A 20,017-nucleotide genomic window follows, 5' to 3' on the forward strand; every position below is an offset into this window, starting at 1 on the left:
TTGTGCAAGGAAAAGGAAAAAAAACAGGTATCGCACTAAATCAGTGGCCAACAGCGTGAAGGAAAAGTAAGTGAATAAGTTAATCTATGATTTAAATCTTCTTCGCAAAAAAGCACATTTGCCTTTGTTTTGATTAACAGTCAGGTGCATTTTTATGCTTTTACCTTTCCGAAATTGTATTATTGCCCACTATGTAAGACATAAATTGTAAGGTGGCTTCCTATACAAAAAATGTTCGACAACCCTGCTCCAGAGAGTACAGGCCCATACTACTTAATTTTATATAACAAAAAACATTTTTATCTGAGGAATCGATCTATAGAAAGATGTCGCTGTTCTTCCAAAGCCAATATATCCTTGTGTTAGTAATGTCCACCAGGTTTTCACCAAATAACCTCTTGTCCCGCCGATAATGAAACAAAACCTCGGTATCATCACGTTTCATTCCACGTTGGCATCAGCCCCTCTCATGTATCAGCACTTGCCCCACCCAACGGCATCACTTCTTCTTCCCTCCATGGGCATAAAATCCTCTCCCCACTCGTGGGCATCAAATCCTCTTCCATAACCCACAGATTTATTTTTCTCCCCCCAGCACCGCGTGTATCAGTGCCTCTCCCCATGCGTGGATTGTGGCTACATGTTTAGATCTGCAGGTCCCAACCAGCTAATCTCCACACCCTCGAGTTGCACACACCAAACGAGGATATCAGATCGACTTGTCTATCTGCAACGCTCCACACGCTTGTTTCAACTCCTCTCCCAATCCAGAGGTATCATCACTTATCACCCCAGCACAGCACTCCCCCAGCACCACTTGCCTATCAGTTCCTCCCCCGACCTGAACACGTCCCCACCCCTCCCGTGTATCAACGCCGATAGCACGTGTATTTAGTCTGTATTAACCACGGGCATCTGCTCATCTTTATCACTGCGTTTGTGAGCCCTTCTCCCCGTATGTATTAGCTCCTCCTCCACGCCAATTAGCCTGTGGCCCTTGTGGGAATTAGCTCCTATCATCCCGCTGGTATCAGGCCCTCATTAGCGTAGCAACTCTTCCTACAAAGTACATGTTAACTCCAGTCCCAACCTCGGGACTCAGAATCTTACCTCCACCCTGCTGGTGTTAGCATATCCTTATTTGGTTAGCAGCATTTCTATGTAGCTGACAGCTCCCAGCCCCGTGGGTAGCGAATGGCTGTCCCCCCTCGCTAAGGTATCATTCCTTGAACCCTTCAAGCTCCGACAACACCGTCCAACCTGGGTTCACAGCAGACTTTCTGCTTCCACGAGCACGCCCACCACCCCTCCCCATACGGAATAATCCACGGTCCCTGCCACAATAAATTTTTCCCCTCTGCATAAATTCGCCCCTTTCCAGATGGAAATTGGCCACTGCGCTTCTCCGTGGGGTATTGGTCGCACCCAAAACGTGTCCTTTACTCACCGTGGATATGAGCTGCAACCCATTTACGTATTAGTTCCACCCCTCCAGCGCCTCGGGGAAATTCACCGTTCTCTCCCCAGGAAGTCTCTCTTTGCCTGGAAGCTATCAGCACTTCACCCTCTTAGAAATTGATCCATTAATCTGCATGGATCAACATCTTCCTGCACAGGAAGTCACCAATCCCTACCCGCTAGAATTGGCCCCTCTTCCAGCCAGGTACCAGCGCCTTCTCCCGCTACCTACTGCTACCCAGAGAATATCAATTTTACTCTCTCTACGGGTATCAGTCCTTCACATCCATTGGAATTAACGGGGAACCCTGCAATGCAGCTGTTCCTTTTGTGTCATCAGAGCACAAAAGGAAAGCATTCAACTCATCGAATCCATGCTGGCTCTCTATTGAACAATCTAGTCGGTAACATCGTCCTGCTCTAATCTCATAGCCCTGTAGAATTATTTCGCTCCAGTGTTGATGCAATTTATTCACTCGGAAAACATCGCTCTCTCCACCAGGTGACAACCCAATGACAATATTGCTGATTCCCACCCGCTGCATTGCCCTCTCTTCATACTCGTTAATATCCTTCAGAAAGGCTGCAACACCGCTGGTCAATAAATGTTCCAAGGCATTATGAGCCAAATTACTATAAAAATACGTGTCAAATAAATATTAGTTTGTCATTCCTTATTAGCCTGCATGATACATTTGGAGACAGTTTCCATTCACTGAAAACAATTTCACACCTCCACTCTATGGCGTGCAGGTAAGAGATCATTACAACCACATAAAACAGCCCTTTCTGCTCCGACCGTTTGACTTCACATCAACCTGTTTTTATGAAAGTGACTCTTTTTTTGTCAAAATATTTTAAGCGAATTTAAAGTTAAACTGAATTAATATTAGGCCAGATTTTTTTTTTTAAAGTGAGTCATCAGGGACATTGACATTGAGGCATTGAGGGAACCGGATTGGCAATAATGTTACTGGTTGTCACATGACTCAAGTTGAAGACAGAAATGGAACCCTGGGTACAGGGGCGGAGTGATTGGACAATTCCAGCAGCTGCAATGGGCACAAAACCCACTAACTTTCTGGCTGTGTGTCAGTGTGGTGGAATGGGATAGTCATGTCAGCTGCTGAGGTGTCAAGTAAGGACTAAAGACACAACCCAGCTCGCTTTCCAGCAATTCCAAAAAAGACTCTGTGAAGTCCGCTGTATGATGAGGAAAAATTTAAAATAATATGTTCTGACCTGTGAAGAAGGGGGACTAGAGCAGTGCACTACTCCTGCCTCGGTCGTAACATTACCCACAAACAAGACCTTCATTACATAACATTTTATATTTTAAATCTCAATTGAAATCAAAAAAATGCAAGACCACCACAAGCCTTTGCAGATTGCATTAAATCAGTCATTTCCCCACCCCCTCCCCGCACCCCCAAAAATCTGTGGTCTGTGGAATTGTTCTGAATGCAGCTACAAGCTCTGTGAACATTGTTGGGTGCCATACACTTACTGATGCCAATAAACCTCATTGATGAGTCTGCGCATAATCTTCATCACTAAACTTATGGCACCTTTATTTTCTATCTGCCTTTTCAAATAATAGTTCATGTTACTCAGTTCAACTTGTATATATACTGTCCAGTGCACTTTATCATTTATTGTAAGTTTTCTAGAAGTGTTAAATTTCTTTTCAGTACATTAAAAAATGCCAAGATCAGAAAACAATTGTAAACCTTTTCACAATAGTTGAAGCGTATTTAAAAGGTTTATAAATTATTATAAAACACCTACCTGCCTCTGAGCTGAATACTAATCTGAATGGGTGTGCTTTCAACTCAGGAGGTTTCCAGGGGGCATGGCAGACACAGAATGTTTCTCTTCAAAGAAGTGCCTCACTGCTCCTCCTATCAGGAGGCCATGCTGCAGGAAGAAGTTAGATATCTCGTTTCAGGTATGGCACTACACTTTTTTAGCAGCCACCACCACCACCTTGCCGCTGACCACAAAATCCAGCTTGCCAATACAATTCATGACTTTAGATACTTCGATCAACTCTCTTCTAAACCTTCCCAGCTTTAGGAAAAGCAAGCCCAAATATTCTGCTTTCTACACACAACTGCGTTCCGTCATTCCAAGTCCATTCCAGTAAATCGCCTTTGCACCCTCTCGAAGGCTTTGGTAGCCCTTCTAAAGTGCGTTGCTTAGCGATAAGCACAATGCATTGTTCTTGTATTAAGGACATATAAATCTGAGTTACAGCATTGGTTGTTTTTCTCATTGTTTCATTTCAGGCACGTGGAATATAATGCAACATGAAATATATTTTACAACAGCAGCATTATTATTTTCTTATGGGAAATTATTTTTAATCCTAAACATTGCATTAGCTTCTCTGTGCATGATGTTCCAAAATTCAAAGAAGGAGAAATAGAGGCATATATAGAGGTAGTTATACTCTGTATCCAACCCCAAACTATACCTGCCCTGGGAGTCTTTGATCGACCTGCTCTGTCGCTAACTTGGCTTGTAGGCATTTTATGGGAAAGTTTAGCCGGAGCTTTATGCTGTTTCCTGGAATTTCGAAGGGAAATGGGTGATTTGATCAAAGATTATAAAATAATCCTGGAAACTGATGGGGTAGGTAGAGAAAAACACTTCTCGCTGGTTGGGGGAATCTCGAAAGAGGGGTGCAGTCTAAAAATCGAATTTTGGTCAAAAACCCTTTCAAGGTTGAAATGTATTCACACTTCTGCACACAAAGAGTGGTTGAATTCTGCAATTGTCTTCCACAAATGACCCCTCCCTATCTCTGCAATCTCCTGCAGCCCCAGATTCATACAATATCTGTAATTCTCTAATTCTGGCCTCTTGGGTATCCTCAATTTGAATCATTCCATCATTGGTTGCCGTGCCATCAAGCTGAATGGCGCTAACTCTCAAATTACTTTCCTAAACCTCTCCTTCTCAATCACACTCCTTCCTCTTTGAAGACAGTCCCTAAATCCAAACTCTTTGACCAAGTTTTTGGTCGTATCGTCTTAATATCTCCTTATGTAACTCGGTGCCAAATTGTTATTGCTTTTTATTCATTTATGGACCTGTGTGTCATTGACAAGACGAGAATTTCTTGGACCACTGCAATCCATGTGGTGTAGATACGCCCACAGTGCTGCTCTAAAGCGAGTTCCAGGACCTTGACCCAGTGATAATGAAGGAACGGCGATATAGTTCCAAGTCAGGATGGAGTGTGATTTGAGCTGTGACGCACGGCCAGATTTTTCTATGCACAGTCCGGTTACAATTTCAATTCTGATCTTTTCAAGTGTTCCGATGCAAAATTTCTCCGAAAATCTTCCTGTCTCTCCCCGTCTCTCTCTCCCTCTTTCCCCCCGTCTCTCCCTCCCTCTTTCTCCCCTTCTCTCCCTCCTTTTTTCTCACTGTCTCTCCCTCCCTCGTTCTGTCCGCCGATCCCTCCCTCTTTCTGTTCGTCTCTCCCTCCCTCCTGCTCCCGTCTCCTTCTCCCTCTGCTTGCTCGTTTCTCCATCCCTCTATCTCCCTCTCTCTCTGCTGTAGCCCAAAATCCCAGATGTTTTGATAATCATTCTCTCAATCTGTCCTGCCGACTTCAAAGATCACTGCTCTTGAACCTTCAGTTTCCTCTGTACCTGCACACTCATGACAAATGTGCCATTGTAAATCAAACAAAGCCAGCACGATTTCACGAAAGACAAATGTTTCTTGAGGATGCAACTATTCGGGTAGCTAAAGATGAACCAGTAGATAATTTACACTTGGATTTCGAAAAGCTGCCACACATAAGATTAAAATGAAAGAATAGGAGTCATAGAGTTGAGGATTGGGTAATGGACATGAAGCAAAATGTATGGATAAACAGGGCATTTTCAATTTGGCAGACTGCGACTAATGGAGTGCCACAAGGATGAGTGCTGGGGCTTCAGCTGTTTTATTCTGAACATATTTGTTCTGAATCATCACTAACTGTCACTGCTTCGCTTGGTCCGTCTGCCACTATTTGTCACTCTCTCCGTCCATTTCTCTCTCTCTGAACTTCTGTCTCAATCCTCGCTGTGAACCTCAGTAACAAAACACAGGCATAACATTAGCCAGTCAGTCACGTTACATGAGTTTACAAACAACAGTCACCCATTTTAGGTTTGTTCACGGTGGTCATTTTATGTTACCACAGCACTGGGGGGGGGCGGGGGGGGGGGGGGGTGACATTTATTTCAGAGACTGACGACTCCTCACTAATTTATGTTTAGTGCTTTAAAAGTGACAGAGACACCGACCGGAAGGCACTGAGATACCGAGTACTAGACAGGAGTGAATAATTCCCTTGTTACCATTGTGTACTGTACATGCACTGGAGTTGACACTATTAAATTCATTCACAGGAACTGGACATTGTTGACAAGACCAGCATTTATTGTCCATCACTGATTTCCCTTGAGAAGGTGGTGATGAATCGTTATCTCATCGACCCACCTAGTTACCCCCACAAAACATTAATCAAGCTAGTCTGATATGATCTTCACTTAACAAATCCATACTGACTGTTCTTGATTAATCTGCACCATTATAAATGACAATTACGACTGTTTATCAGCATTTTCCCAATAATTTGTTTCCAAAATTCTGTCTCCATAAATGCAGCCTGACCTGCTCAGAATTTTCACCAGGTTCTGCTGGGATTTCATTATCTGAGGAGGTGCGAATGGCCCTGAACACTGTGTAATCAACAGTAAACATTCCCACTTCTGAAATTACGATGTAGGGCAGGCCATTGAGGAAGCAGCTGAAGATGGTTGGGCCGAGGACTCTACCCAGGGGAAATCCTCCAGTGATGTCCTGCTGCTGAGATGACTGAACTCCAGCAATCATAAACGTCTTCCTTTGTGCTGGGTAGGACGCCAACCAGCGGAGAGGTGCCCCCTGATTCCCTCAGACTTCAATTTTACCTGGGCTCCTCGATGCTGCACTCAGTCAAACGCTACCTTGATGTAAAGGTCAGTATAGCTTCCCAGTAGCAGATACAAGTGACTCGTTCCCTTTGACTCGTTGTGTTCTGAACATGCTCTGCTTCTGCACAGCCTGATACAGAACTGTACACAGCCGATTAATGTAGCCCATCAAACACTCCGACAGCAGGTTCAGCACAGCTTAAGATCAGAGTACAGTTCCTTCAACATTCTCTCTCTGTCCTCCTCTCTCTGTTTCTCCCTCCTGCTATCTCTGACACGAGGAGAGAGAGAGGCAGATGGAGAGAGGGTTATATATGCAGGTGTAAAGGGGGCTGTAGAGAGGGACAAGGTTGGAGAGAGAGTGATTGTTGGGGTGGATTGAAAATGATAATGCAAGATATATTATTTCGATGTAATCCTTCACTGCTGTGTGCACAAACATATAAGAGATAGGTATGGAAAGAGAAACATCAGGAGAGAGGGAGATATGTAGATGAAGTTAAGGCTCAAGCGGCCACTTTTTATGATCCAGAAGGAATATCCTCCAATTTAAACATCCAGCAAGCTATTCCACTGTGACAGCCATTACACCCTCATGATATTGGTTTTGGACATTTTGAAATCTATGTTCCCGCTTTTGGACCTCTGTGCTAAGGGAAACCGGTTCCTCCCAACCATTCTATCTGGGCCGCTCATAATGTTACACACCTCAACTCAATCTCCCCTCAGGATTCTTTGTTCCAGAGAAAACAATAGCAGCCTGTCCAATCATTCATTTGGATCTCTTTGCAATTTTGGAACTCTCTTCTTAAAACGGAAAGTTATGATGGCTTAATTGCTAATTATTAAATCTGTGATTGATTTCGAACAGAGCAGTGCGAGATTCACTCTGCTTCTGCTGCTTTTCACCCGGCCTCAGTTTGTCCTGCACACGACCATTTCGCTGTTTGTCCTGCACACGACCATTTCGCTGTTTATAATACAATAGGCCCTGTCTTTATTCTGTATCTAACCCCATGCTGCCCCTGTCCTGCAAATGTTTTATGGGACAGTGCAAAGGGAAATTTACTCTGTGTCTAACCCAACACTGTGCTTTGCTTGGGAGTGTTTAAGGAGACAGTGTGCAGATGGAGCTTCACTCTGTACCCCTGGAATTTAGAAGATTAAGCGGAGATTTGATCAAAGTTTTCAGAATTTTAAGGGAAACTGATAGGGTAGAAAGAGAGATACTATTCCCACTTGGCTGCCGATTCTAGACATTGTGGGCAGAGTCTAAAAATCTAAATGTAGTCTAAAACCATTCAGGAGTGAAACGATGAAGCAGCTCGATACACCAGGTGTGGTGTCAGTTTGGTACTCACTTCCACAAACAGCAATTGATGCTGTGCCACTTGTTAATGTTTAAATCTGCGTTTGATAGATTTTGATATCAAAAGTTATTAAGTGGTATGGGGCAAAGACGGGTATATGGATTTAGATCACAGATCAGCCATGATTTCACTGAATGATGGAACAGGATTGAGGGTCAAAATAGCCTCCTCTTTCTCTGTCCGACAACAAATATCCTGCTATCACTCTCTGTGTCTGGGTCACCTTTTCGGTCCGTGTCTCCTTTTTGTATCTCTTTCTGACTGTCTGTCTCTCTCCTTCTTCTCTCAGAACATCTCTGGATATCCATGAACATCAGTCAGCCACTTTTAGATTTGTTCTCGGTGGCTATTTTATGTTACAACAGCACTGGGACATGTATTCCAGAGACTGACTAGTGTACTGTTTTTGCTTTAAACGTGACAGAGACATAGGCATGAAGACACTGAGACACACAATACCAGACAGGAGTGAATCATTCCCTTGTCCCCGCTGTGTACTCTATATGTACAGGAGCTGACACTGTATTAAGTTCATTCCCGGGATATGGGCAGCGTTGACAAGTCCAGAATGTGTTGCCTGATTTTCCTTAGAAGGTGGTGATGAGCTGCTCCCCTCATGGACCCCGTTAGTTACTCCCACAAAAAATCAGTCAAGCTAGTCTGACACGATCTTCACTTAACAGATCCATGCTGACTGTGATTGATTAATCTGCACCTTTCTAAGTGGCGCATTCTGCTGTTTATCAGTATGTTCCCCAATAATTTGCCTTCAACTAAGGTTAGGCTGACTGTTCTGTAATTACTCAGTGTATCACTTTCTCCCTTTTCAATCAATGGTAAAACTTTAGCAGTCCTCCAGTCCTTTGGCACCAATCCTGTAACCAGAGAGGATTGGAAAATGATGGTCAGAGCCTCTGCTATTTCTTCCCTTGCTCCTCTGTGCAATCTGAGCTTTAAAAGATGCTAAACCCCTTAATATTGCCTCTCAATATATTTATCGCATCCAGCATTCAAATTCCTCCTCCTTGACTGCAATGTCTGTGTCGTCCCCTCTTTTGTGAAGACGGATACAATGTATTCATTATGAACCACGCCCATATCTTCCACCTCCACAGGCAACAAGAAGGAGGAGAGGCAACCTAAACTAAAGGATACATTTGTAACAGGGGGTGCAGAAACAGAAAGATCTGGGGGTGCATATGTGGACCAATCACTGAAGGTGGCTGGGCAGGTTGAGATAGCGGTTAAAAGATATAAGGGTTCCGGGTGTTTATAAAAAGAGACATCGAGTACAAAAGCAAGGAAAACATGACGCACATTTGTAGAACTTTGGTTTCACCTCAACTTGGAGCATTGTTCCCAATTCTGGACATCACACTTTAGAAAGGATGTAGAGGCATTAGAGAGGGTGCAGAAAAGATTCACGAGAAATATTCCAGGGATGAGGGACTTCCATTACGTGGATAGATTGGAGAAACTGGGGCTGTTTACCATCGATAAGAGAAACTTGAGAGAAGGTTTAATAGAGGAGTTCAAAATCATTAGGGTCCAGACATAGTAAATCAGTAGAGAAACTGCAGCCATTGGCAGAGGGGTCGAGAACCACAGGGCACCGATTTCAGGTGATTGGTGAATGAACAAAAGGCAATGTGAGGTAAAGTTTGTTTTTACATGGAGTGGTTCGGATCTGGAATGCACTGCCAGAGAGAGTGGTGGAAGTAGATTCAATCATGGCTTTCAAGAGGAAATTGGATAAGAACCTGAAAGGAAAAGATTTGCAGGCCTTCGCGGAAAGGCAAGTTTGTCATTTTTTTTCAGATAAACTACAGGCAAAACCCATGGCAGTAATCAACAGCCTAAAGCAGATATCATCCATATTAGAGACTGGATGGCAAAGTGCTCAACTCTTTCTCTTGCAGCTTTTGGTCGTCTAGCTTTTGGTCGATCTCTCTCTCTCTGGTTGTTTTTCGAATATTCTCTGCCATATAGTATCAAAGTCAGGACTTCTTTTATCCTGGCAGCATTCCTGTTAATCCTCCTCTCTCCCAATCAGTGGTTCGTTTTGTATTAAAGAATGCCTTTCTTAACCAACCAAGGATAATTTTAGGATGGTCGCTAACCGTTAGAACTTGCAAGAGTTGTATCCCTTTGTGCCGACCACTTTATCTCAATGCGTTTACATTTCGTGGTCCCTTATCTCAGTACCAGACAAATGTACACAGAAGCTGTTTTCACTGTCTGCTCGCAAGGCCTCACCCTTTTGCTGCAAGTAAACATTACAAAACTTGACATAATGTCCCAGAATCCCTCTACCTCGACATTTGTCGATACTGTGCCATATTTCCTACATTTTCTCACTTTACCACACTGCAACGTAGATTTCTAATGAAACAAAATGTTAGTTTATAATAATAATAAATCAAATGTTAGTTCATAATAACGAGATTTTAACAATCAGTACCCGGGTTTGTAGCTTTTATTAAGCTAATAATCTTACACTGATGAGTGAATGAGCGTTTTCAGTCTCTGATGGGCTGAGATAGAGACAGAGGCAGGAGTTATTATGGAGGTGGAAGGAGGCGTCATTTCTGATGGAGGCAACATCAGGTCAGAAGCTCAGGTCAGAGATGAGAGGGATCGCATTTCACACAACATCAGCCTGATAGAACAACTAGGAATGGTGATGGAATCAATGACAGGAGTGTGGAGTTTGTGGTGGAACCAAAGGTGGAGGCTTCTCTCTGCCCCTGTTTATTTGGAAGAAATCGCAGGTGTTGGTAAACAGACGGTTCGAGTCCAATAGCACAGAGGAAGTGGAGGATCGAGAGAGATGATGGAGATCTGGAGCTGGGTATTGTCAGCACACATGTGGCAGCGAACCCCATATAGTATATGGTGTCGCCAGCTGGCAGTATATAGATGACGAAGAGGAGGAAAGAACAATGGAAAATTCTGGGACTCCAGAGGTAATATTGTTGGTTTGGGAACAGAGGCCTTTGCTGGCAATGCTCTGGTTACAACCAGATCAGTAATATTGGAACCAGGCGTGGGCAGCCCCGCTCAATGATACCAATGTCAGAGATCTGGGGAGATCACAGCTGAGTTTGCAGCAGGTTTGGAGGAGTGGCTGGGGATGTGTAGCGGTGAGGACATGGAAGAATTTTAACTCAACGATAAGAATTATAAATGTAATTACTTAGCGGACTGGGAGTCAAAGCAGGTCAGTTAGGCTAAATGGGTTGGACGAGGTGGACTTTTTTTTTTTTTTTTTAGAGATACAGCACTGAAACAGGCCCTTCAGCCCACCGAGTCTGTGCCGACCATCAACCACCCATTTATACTAATCCTACACTAAGCCCATATTCCTACCACATCCCCACCTGTCCCTATATATTTCCCTACCACCTACCTATACTAGGGGCAATTTATAATGGCCAATTAACCTATCAACCTGCAAGTCTTTGGCATGTGGGAGGAAACCGGAGCACCCGGAGGAAACCCACGCAGACACAGGGAGAACTTGCAAACTCCGCACAGGCAGTACCCAGAATCGAACCCGGGTCCCTGGAGCTGTGAGGCTGCGGTGCTAACCACTGCGCCACTGTGCCGTGGTTTGGTGAGGGTTGGGCATAGAAGCAAGGATTTGAAGCAGTTAATAGTGAGTGAAGGTGGAATTTGGGTGACTGGTCAGCAGTGAACAGGAGGAAAGGAGTCAGGAAAAGACACAGTTCTAACTTTATGGTAGCCATAAACCACTGTCGAATAAACAGGTAAATAACTACAGTGAAACCGCAGAGAGAAGATTTTCTTTTACACTTTCATATGATCTGAGCTCCGCTGGCAGGGGCAATACTTGTTGCCCCTGACAGCTTTCTGGGCCGTTTCAGAGGGCAGGTAAGAGTCAGCCACATTGCTCTGGATCTGTTGCTACATGCAGGCCAGATCAGGAAAGAACGGCATATTTCCTTCCCTGAAAATGAATTAGCGAACCAAATGGATGCATACAGCAATTAATAGTAGTTTCATGGAACCATTGCAGAGACTAGCTTTCAATTGCAGACTTTTGTAAATTGATTGTATTTAAATTCTAGCAGTTGCCATAGATGGATTTGAACTCCCGTTACAAGGCCATTGGGTTGGGTGTCTGGATTCTTAGCCCAGTGATATTACTCTACTGACTCATCAATGACCTGTACCGTCTCTGTACCCTAATGCCACCAACACTAATTCCAGGCTGTAACCCTGGATGTGGTCCCGAATCAGAGACTCAAAGTTGACATTTTAACTTGGAAAAGGCAGGAACAGAGTGAACCGGCATTGCTTTTGTCCCTGGATTCAATGTAAACTGCAGACAGATCAGTTACATTTACAATATAAGCGCCAGGAGTGAACAAGATCTATACAATTACATGGGAAATGTAAATGATGCCAATTATACTTGTAGCATCCGTCCAGTATGAGTAGAGATTTCAGGATTATTCCCTAGAGAGGTCTTTCTGAGAAAATGTCAGAGACATTGATTGTGTTTCATCTGTCATATTATTTACATCAAAGTAAAAGCTGCTAATGTAATGTGTTTGTTTAAATGAGTGTATATAATAGCAATGATTAGGGTATAATTGTGTTAGGGGAAACTTAACCCCTGTATAAATCAGGACGCATTGGAATGGATCAGCTCAGAATGCCTGCTGGAGCTGTGGGTTCTCGGACAACAGAACTCTGTTTCTCGCAGAAATGGGATATCCATTAATGTATCAGCTACTACACATTTATTATCCTGTACTTGCAGCAATTGGAGTAGCTGGTAAGCCTGTGTCTCAGCTGTTAATGGTGTAAATCGATGTTAGCTGTGCTGCTGCACTCAGTATTACTTCTCACTGTGTGTTTTACATAGCTGGATTTTCTTTTCCAGCAATTTACAAATGGAATTTCTTCATTGTCTAGTCTTTCAGTCTTGTAGGAACTGCATTATGTCTTGAATGTTTTTTTTTTTAAATAACACTGGCATTGTTACTGGATTATTCTCTGTATTGAATTTATTTAAATGTGATGTCTCAGTTAGGATCAATAATCAGACCATCAGGAGCTTTTAAAAGTTTCATGATGTGCAACTAACCTGTCCTGGAATATTTTGTTATGGATGTTTTCTCGGTGATTGATAATGAGACATCTCATAGTATTAGTGTTGAAAGGGACCAGCACAATATCCTCGCTTCCTAATAACATGGTTCAATTTAACCAGGAGGCCAATGTATTTATTGGTTATCACTGTTAGATATATATATATATATTCCATTTCGTGTTTGTCTGATGCTGCTTCAGAGGTCTGGCTACTGAACTGTGTTTGATGCTGACTCCTTCACATCTCCTTCTCTGCTTCACTGTGGAGCCTTCACTGTCACTGGATTACATTGTAAAATAGAAAACATTGATCTGATGTTTTATTGGTTTACCTTCTATCAGTTGTAATCAAGAGTCTCCCATTAATCTGTAGATTATCAGCTGCACGCTGATGTTGGTGTCTATTAATTAAACCATAACACATTCTAGCCGTGTACTTTATAATTCCAGGAGAAGGAATTTCAATGATTGTGAGGTTTGTCTGATGGAAGCGTTTCATCCTGTTTATTCCATGCATTGTAGATGATATGAAAAGTAGAGCTGAACAGGTGGAGACTTGAGTGTCGATATATTAAAGTATTCACAGAGGTTTCACTATTGAACAAACTGACTCTGCGAGTAGAATCATTGTACACGAGGCTGGTGAACAGAACACATGTTTAGAATGTTAGGAATAAAACGTATGAGAAAAGTAGCATTAAGGAACAGTTTACAGGGTGTGAGTACCAGCGAGCGGTAGAGTGAACAATTGAGAGAAGGAAGGGGAAAAGAAGCAGGGGGAACGAAACCAAGGGAAAGAAATAAGCAGAAGCAAAGAGAAAGAGAAAGAAGCAGCGGTGTGAATAATTCACTATCATAAAGTGCTAGAATGTCCAGAACAATTGGTGAGAGAAACTGAATTGAAGTTGTCTGTTGTTGGATTGCGTTACTTTTACTGTTGGACTTGATCCTCTATGTTTATTTCTGTCAGGTCCTCCTTTTTTATTGGAAGTTCCTATTCCTTACGTATTGACTGAATAAACATAATCGAATCAGTTCTTCACAGATGGTAATTTATTAATTAAATACTCAACTTCAAAATCTCTGTGACTGCTGAAATCAATGAAAAGCGAGGCTGATATTAGAAATCGCTTTCAATTTATATTTAATTGCATGTACAAACTAAATCCACTGACTATATTGTATAAACAATGAACTGTTCGCCAACACCAATAACCACAAGGGTAATTGTTTGAATGTATTAATTGAGTTCAGTTACTGGGATCTATAGATTAGATTTCCTCCAACACTCTGCTGCAGTCTCTCCCTGTGAATCTCTGCCTCTCCTCTCACTGTATTGAATCCTCTGTCTCCTCATCCACTGCTTCAGTTTATCCATTTTCCCAAACCATCTGCTCCTGTCTCCCTTCCAGATGCAACAGGTCCTTTTCCCTGTCTCACCTCCAAATTTTATTCGCTGGCTCCGCCATCAGCTGCCTCGTCCAACCTAATAGGATCATAGGAACACAGGAGCAGGAGGAGGCATTTCAGCCCTTCGCCCTGCTCTGCCATTCTCGATCATGGCTGATACAAGCACTCAAAGTCAGCGCTTCAGTTTTCAGCCTTTTTCCATTTGGCAGCAGTCCTAGTCTGTTCTCTCAACCCAAAGCAACAAACCAGCTGTACTTACCGCTGTCCCAAAGCCTCCCGACTAACAGTCTGGAGACAAATTCTTATTTAACCCATTGGATTCCATCTCGGTAAAAGCCTTTCTCATATCCCCACCAACCCTGCATCCTCACTCAGTACTATCAGTCGATCCAGTGCTAAGTTTATTCACTTTCCGTCTCAATTTCCCAATACATTAAGAATTGTGTTTCACACATTTCACTGTGGCAAAGCAGTTACCAGGTCAATGAATCAGTTTTAACTGCTCGATGCAGCAACAAAGCTGGGAATTTCAGCCCAGATTCTGTCGAACCACTGTTTTGTCTCCAGGTTTGATCAGTAACTTCTCTGCTTCCTTTTCTCTCCCTTCCGGTTGACTTGGTGGCGATTGTGATCCTGTCCCGCGGAAAGTGCGCACTCTCCATATGTATCACTCTATACCTGTTGGGAGTGGCAGTGGCTGATATTCTGGTCGTTATCACTGGTCCCATATTGTAGTGCATTGATGGAATGTATTTCCCAGATTCATTCCTGAGACTTACTCCCGTGCATTGTCTCATTGTCGTTCTAGGTTCTGCACCACAGTTCTTTCTGTCTGGCTCACAGTCATGTTCACCTTTGATCGATTTGTGGCCATTTTTTGTGAGGAGCTGAAAACAAGATATTGCAGCGAGAAAACAGCAGCTGTGGTTGTAGGAGCAGTGAGTGTGCTGAGCTGTTTCGGGTCTCTCCCCTGTAACTTAACACTGGAGCAACAGTACATTATTAATAATGTCCCGTGAGTTGTGGCCATAAATCGAGCTTCTTTACTTCCCCCACATGGGGGCATTTGAATTGTTTGACTACATTTTAACCCCTTGTGTGCCGTTCATTCTGATTTTTCTGCTCAATGTTCTGACGGTAAGATGTATTTTATTCGCCAGTAAGGTCTGCAGGGGATTACGGGGACACAACAATGGAGAGAATCACAAGGACCCACAGATGGAGAATCGGAGCCAATCTATCATTTTACTCTTCAGTATATCTGGCAGTTTTATACTGTTATGGGTGAATCGGGTTGTGTATATCTTTTATGCGAGTATTGCAGATATGCAGTATTATTCCTCCTACACTGACCCTCTCTTTATCACAGACCAAACATCAATAATGCTGCAGCTTCTCAGTTCCTGCATCAACACGTGTATTTACGCTGTGGATTATTTCCCTTGATTCTGTCCTCGTATTGCTCTCCCATTATTATTCACTTTCATTCTGTGTTCTTTACTTCTTGACCCCCGCGGCTCCACCGCCAACCACCCCACCCCCCACCCCCACCCCCCGCACCCCGCCCTGTCCCCGCCACCACTCCACACAGCTATTGGAAACAGTCTCTCCTCATTTGTCCAAACTGAGTAAAAGAGTTTGAATGTTTTTTTTTGCTCCATGGCAGCTGCAGATTCGCTGGTACCTCCTGAATTTGGACAGTAGTCAACATGTGAAAAGATCCCTCTGAATCCTCCATAGATTTAACGTGAGAGGGAGGAGGTTTAAAGGGGATCAAAGGGGTCAATTTCTCACGCAAAGTATAGTAGGTATCTGGAATGAGTTGCCAGAGGAGGTGTTGGAGGCAGGAACAGCAGCGACATTTAAGAGGCATCTGAACAGATAGTTGAATGAGCAAGGCATAGCGGGATATGGAATTAATGCAAGCAGGTGGGATTAGTACAGATAGGCATTATGGTCGGCATGGACGTGGTAGGCCAAAGGGCATGTTTCTATGCTGTACGACTCTATGTCTCTATGAAAGCAGAGGACAGAAACAGTGAAGATGGAAAGTTAAACAAGTGACACTTTATTGCAGCAGCAAAATCTCTTCCAGATTTTCGAGATAATCATTGCTGAACTTTATTAAAACTGGAGGTGAAAAGTAAAAGAGCTTCCATGCAATTTGTCGGCAGTGGTCGTTTTCCAACTTTGAAAACCTTTGTCACATTAAAAACTGGCAATTGTAAAGAAAATTATTTTGAATGATTCCAGGCTAAGGCATAAATGCCACAACATCAAATAAAATACAAATAATCATTTACAGATACAACTGTAAATATGGATCTGAATTGTAGTGTGAAATGTCACCAGTTGTAAATGTTCTCTTGGCTGCATCATTTACCATGCTCTTCTTTGAGGGATTGTCAGCCAGAGGAACTGAGAAACCTAATAGAAACTACCTGTTCCTCAAACTGCAGCAAACCGGCCGCTCCAGCAAAAACTATTTGCCAGAATTTCAAGATAGTTATTGCTGCACTTGCTGTAAACGGGAGGTGTCTGGTGAAAGACATTTAGTACAATTTGTGTTAAATGGCCATTTTCCAAACAGGTCCCTCCAGGTTTTAAATTGCAGCATTCTATATTCGGTTGTTATTGAGGTTTTGTGGGAGGGAGAAAAATACACATAGATAGACAGGGTCCTGGGTTGTACTATTTACGACATTGGCTGAAATATCCCTCCCCCATTTCCTCTTTACAAGGGACTCAACTTGGACTGTCCCATTCCAGGGAGGAAGTGTTCAAGTGGAGGACGCTGGTTGGACGATCTGTACTTTGGGAGAAATTGATTTTTGAGTGATAGGCTCTGGGATATTTGAGGACAACTTCAGGTGCCAGTCTGTCTTTTTCATGCGGTGTCTGAAGGCGCCTTTCTGTATCTCAGTCTCTGCGGCTCTGCGCTCAGATGAATAGGAGCTGTCTACAGTGTACGTGTGTGTGCGCGCAATTCCAGCCTGAACCACCATCTCTCTCTCTGTCCTATTCTCACCTTTTAACCTGATTCCCACCCTATTGCCACCCTGCCCCATGCTCTTGTTCCCCTCACTTCCACCATGGACGAGCTGGTGGTGGGAAAGGTTGAGAGTCCAACGATGGAGCACAGGCTGTGTGGAATGGTGAGTATTAAATCTTTAATGTCCCTCACTTTCTTTGTCCCTCCCTCATCTCAATCAATCTCTCTCTCTCTCTCTCTCTCTCTCTCTCTCTCTCTCTCTCCATCTCTCCATCTCTCCATCTCTCTGGTCTTCTCTGCACCTGATTCTCTGAATTACTTTCTCTGGCGTTCTCTTTCTCTCTGGCTCTTTCTGTCTCTCTCTTTCCCTCCATCTCTTTCTCTTCAGCTTCTCTGGTCTTTCTAGATTTATTCCACCACCACACCCCCGCCCTCCTCTCGGAAATATGGGTGCTCCCCCCCAAATCTCCCCCAGCAAATTTCTCCTCCACAAATCCCGCCACAAATTCCACCCCCCCCCCCCAACTAATTTTCACCCACAAATATCCCCCTGGCAAATTTCATCCACGCAAATTTCCCGCATCTGCAAATGTCCCCCTGTGATTCACAGGATAACAGAGACTTAGAGACTGGGATTCAACGGGTACAGTTTTTATTTCAGATTTCCAGCATCCACAGTAATCAACAGGGACGGAAACAGTAGTCGACTTCAGGAGGATAGAGGAAGTCTGGTGAAATGGTTAGACACATGGCAGGTTAACTTCAATGCTGAGAAATGTAAAATGATGCATTTGGAAGGAAGGCTGAGGAGAAGCGATGTAAAGTAAATGGTACAATGTTAAATGGGTGGAGGGACAGAGGGATCTGGGATTTCATCTGCGTCACTTTTTATATCTTGAAGATTCAATTTGGGGCTTGGAATCTTGTCAGTTGAATTTAGCTTCATCCTGATAAGTGTTCGCAAACGTGTTGGGAAATTTGACAAAAGCTGTTTCCATTCAGAGAAACCTGCATTGTGGAGGTGTGAGCTATATTTGCAGGGACAGGAAATAGGGGTGTTTGAACGAACCTGCAGGTTTTGATTGATGCAATAAGGTGATAATTTGATTTGTGTCCCTTGCAGATGCACAGAATAATAGGTATTTACAGAACACCACATGAAGTAGTTTACTAATGTCTGACAAACTTCAAAGACTTCAGACACATGGAAGAAGAGGAGAAAGGCAAAATATACAAAACTTGAGACAGACAGACTTTGGAAGTAGGAAAATGGATCTCTTTCTATGGGTTTTAATCTGGAGGCCTGAACTGATGATTGAAAAATCAGGAGTTGAAATCCCACACTGGGCTGTTGTGAATTTGAATTCTGTTTTTTTTTCTCAAAAAAAAAAATCTGGAATGAAAAAAACCTCTTGGATGGAATGATTCACTCCTGCCGACCAGTGCAAATCCCGTGTGTGTCTCAGTTTTGATGTATTAATGAACAATTTAACATGCTGGGGTAGAATGCCACATCCCCATGTTGCCAATGACACAAAACTAGGCAGCATTGTGAGCAGTGCAGCTGGAAGCATCAAATTGCAAAGAAATGTTAATATCTTAAATGAATGGGAAAAACTGTGGTCGATAGATTTCAATGTCAGCAAAACAGACGAGAGCAGAATACTTTATAAATGGTAAATAGCTAGAAGCACTGGAGGTCCAAAGAAACTTGGGAGGTCCATGTCCATTTGAATGCAGCGTAGATTTACCAGAATGATTACTGGACTCCAAGGGAAAAATTACGAGGTGATATTACACAAACTAGGGATGTATTCCATGGAATTTAGGCTAATCAAGGTGATTTGATCAAATTATTGAGATATTGCAGGGAACTGAAGGCGTAGTTTGGGAGAAACTATTTTAGCAGCAGCTTGGGAACATGGGAACAGGACGAGGCCATTCAGCTCATCAAGCCTGCTCCACCATTCAATTCTATCTTTGCTGATCATCCACTTCAATGCCCTTTTGCCACTTTATCCTCATATCCCTTTTATCATTGGTATTAAGAAATCTCTCCCTCTCTGCTTTAAACAGATTCAATGACTGAGCTTCCACACCCCTTTGTAGTGGAGAAAACCAAAGATTAACAACCCACTGAGTAAAGAAATATCTCCTCATCTCCATCCCAAGTGGCTTCCCCCTTACTTTGAAATTGCAAGCTCGAGGAACAGCATCTCATCTGCAGATTCGGCACACTACAGCCTGCTGGACTGAACATTGAGTTCAATAATTTCAGAGCATGACTGCCCCCCATTTTACTTTCATTTTTAGTTATTTTTTCTTCTTTTTTTTACATTCTTTTTTACATTTTTTACAATCTTTTTTTTGGCATTTATTTCATTTCATCTTAGTTTGTTCAGTTTGCTTACCCACTGTTTTTTTTTTCAGGTTTGCACCTGCTGCTGTTCAATATTTAATGTATTAACACCGAATCTGTACTAATGATTTGTCTTTCAACACACCATTAACATATTGTTTGCCTTTGCTCCGTGATCATTTGGTCAGCTATGTGGCCCAGTGCAATCTAGACCTCCTTTTTCATCTCTTGCCCCACCCCCACCTCACTTGCTTATAACCTGTGACTTTTATAATATTTATCAGTTCTGAAGAAGGGTCACTGACCCGAAACGTTAACTCTCCTTCTC

The sequence above is a fragment of the Heterodontus francisci genome, chromosome 21 (genome assembly GCF_036365525.1).
Source record: "Heterodontus francisci isolate sHetFra1 chromosome 21, sHetFra1.hap1, whole genome shotgun sequence".
NCBI classification, from domain to species: domain Eukaryota; kingdom Metazoa; phylum Chordata; class Chondrichthyes; order Heterodontiformes; family Heterodontidae; genus Heterodontus; species Heterodontus francisci.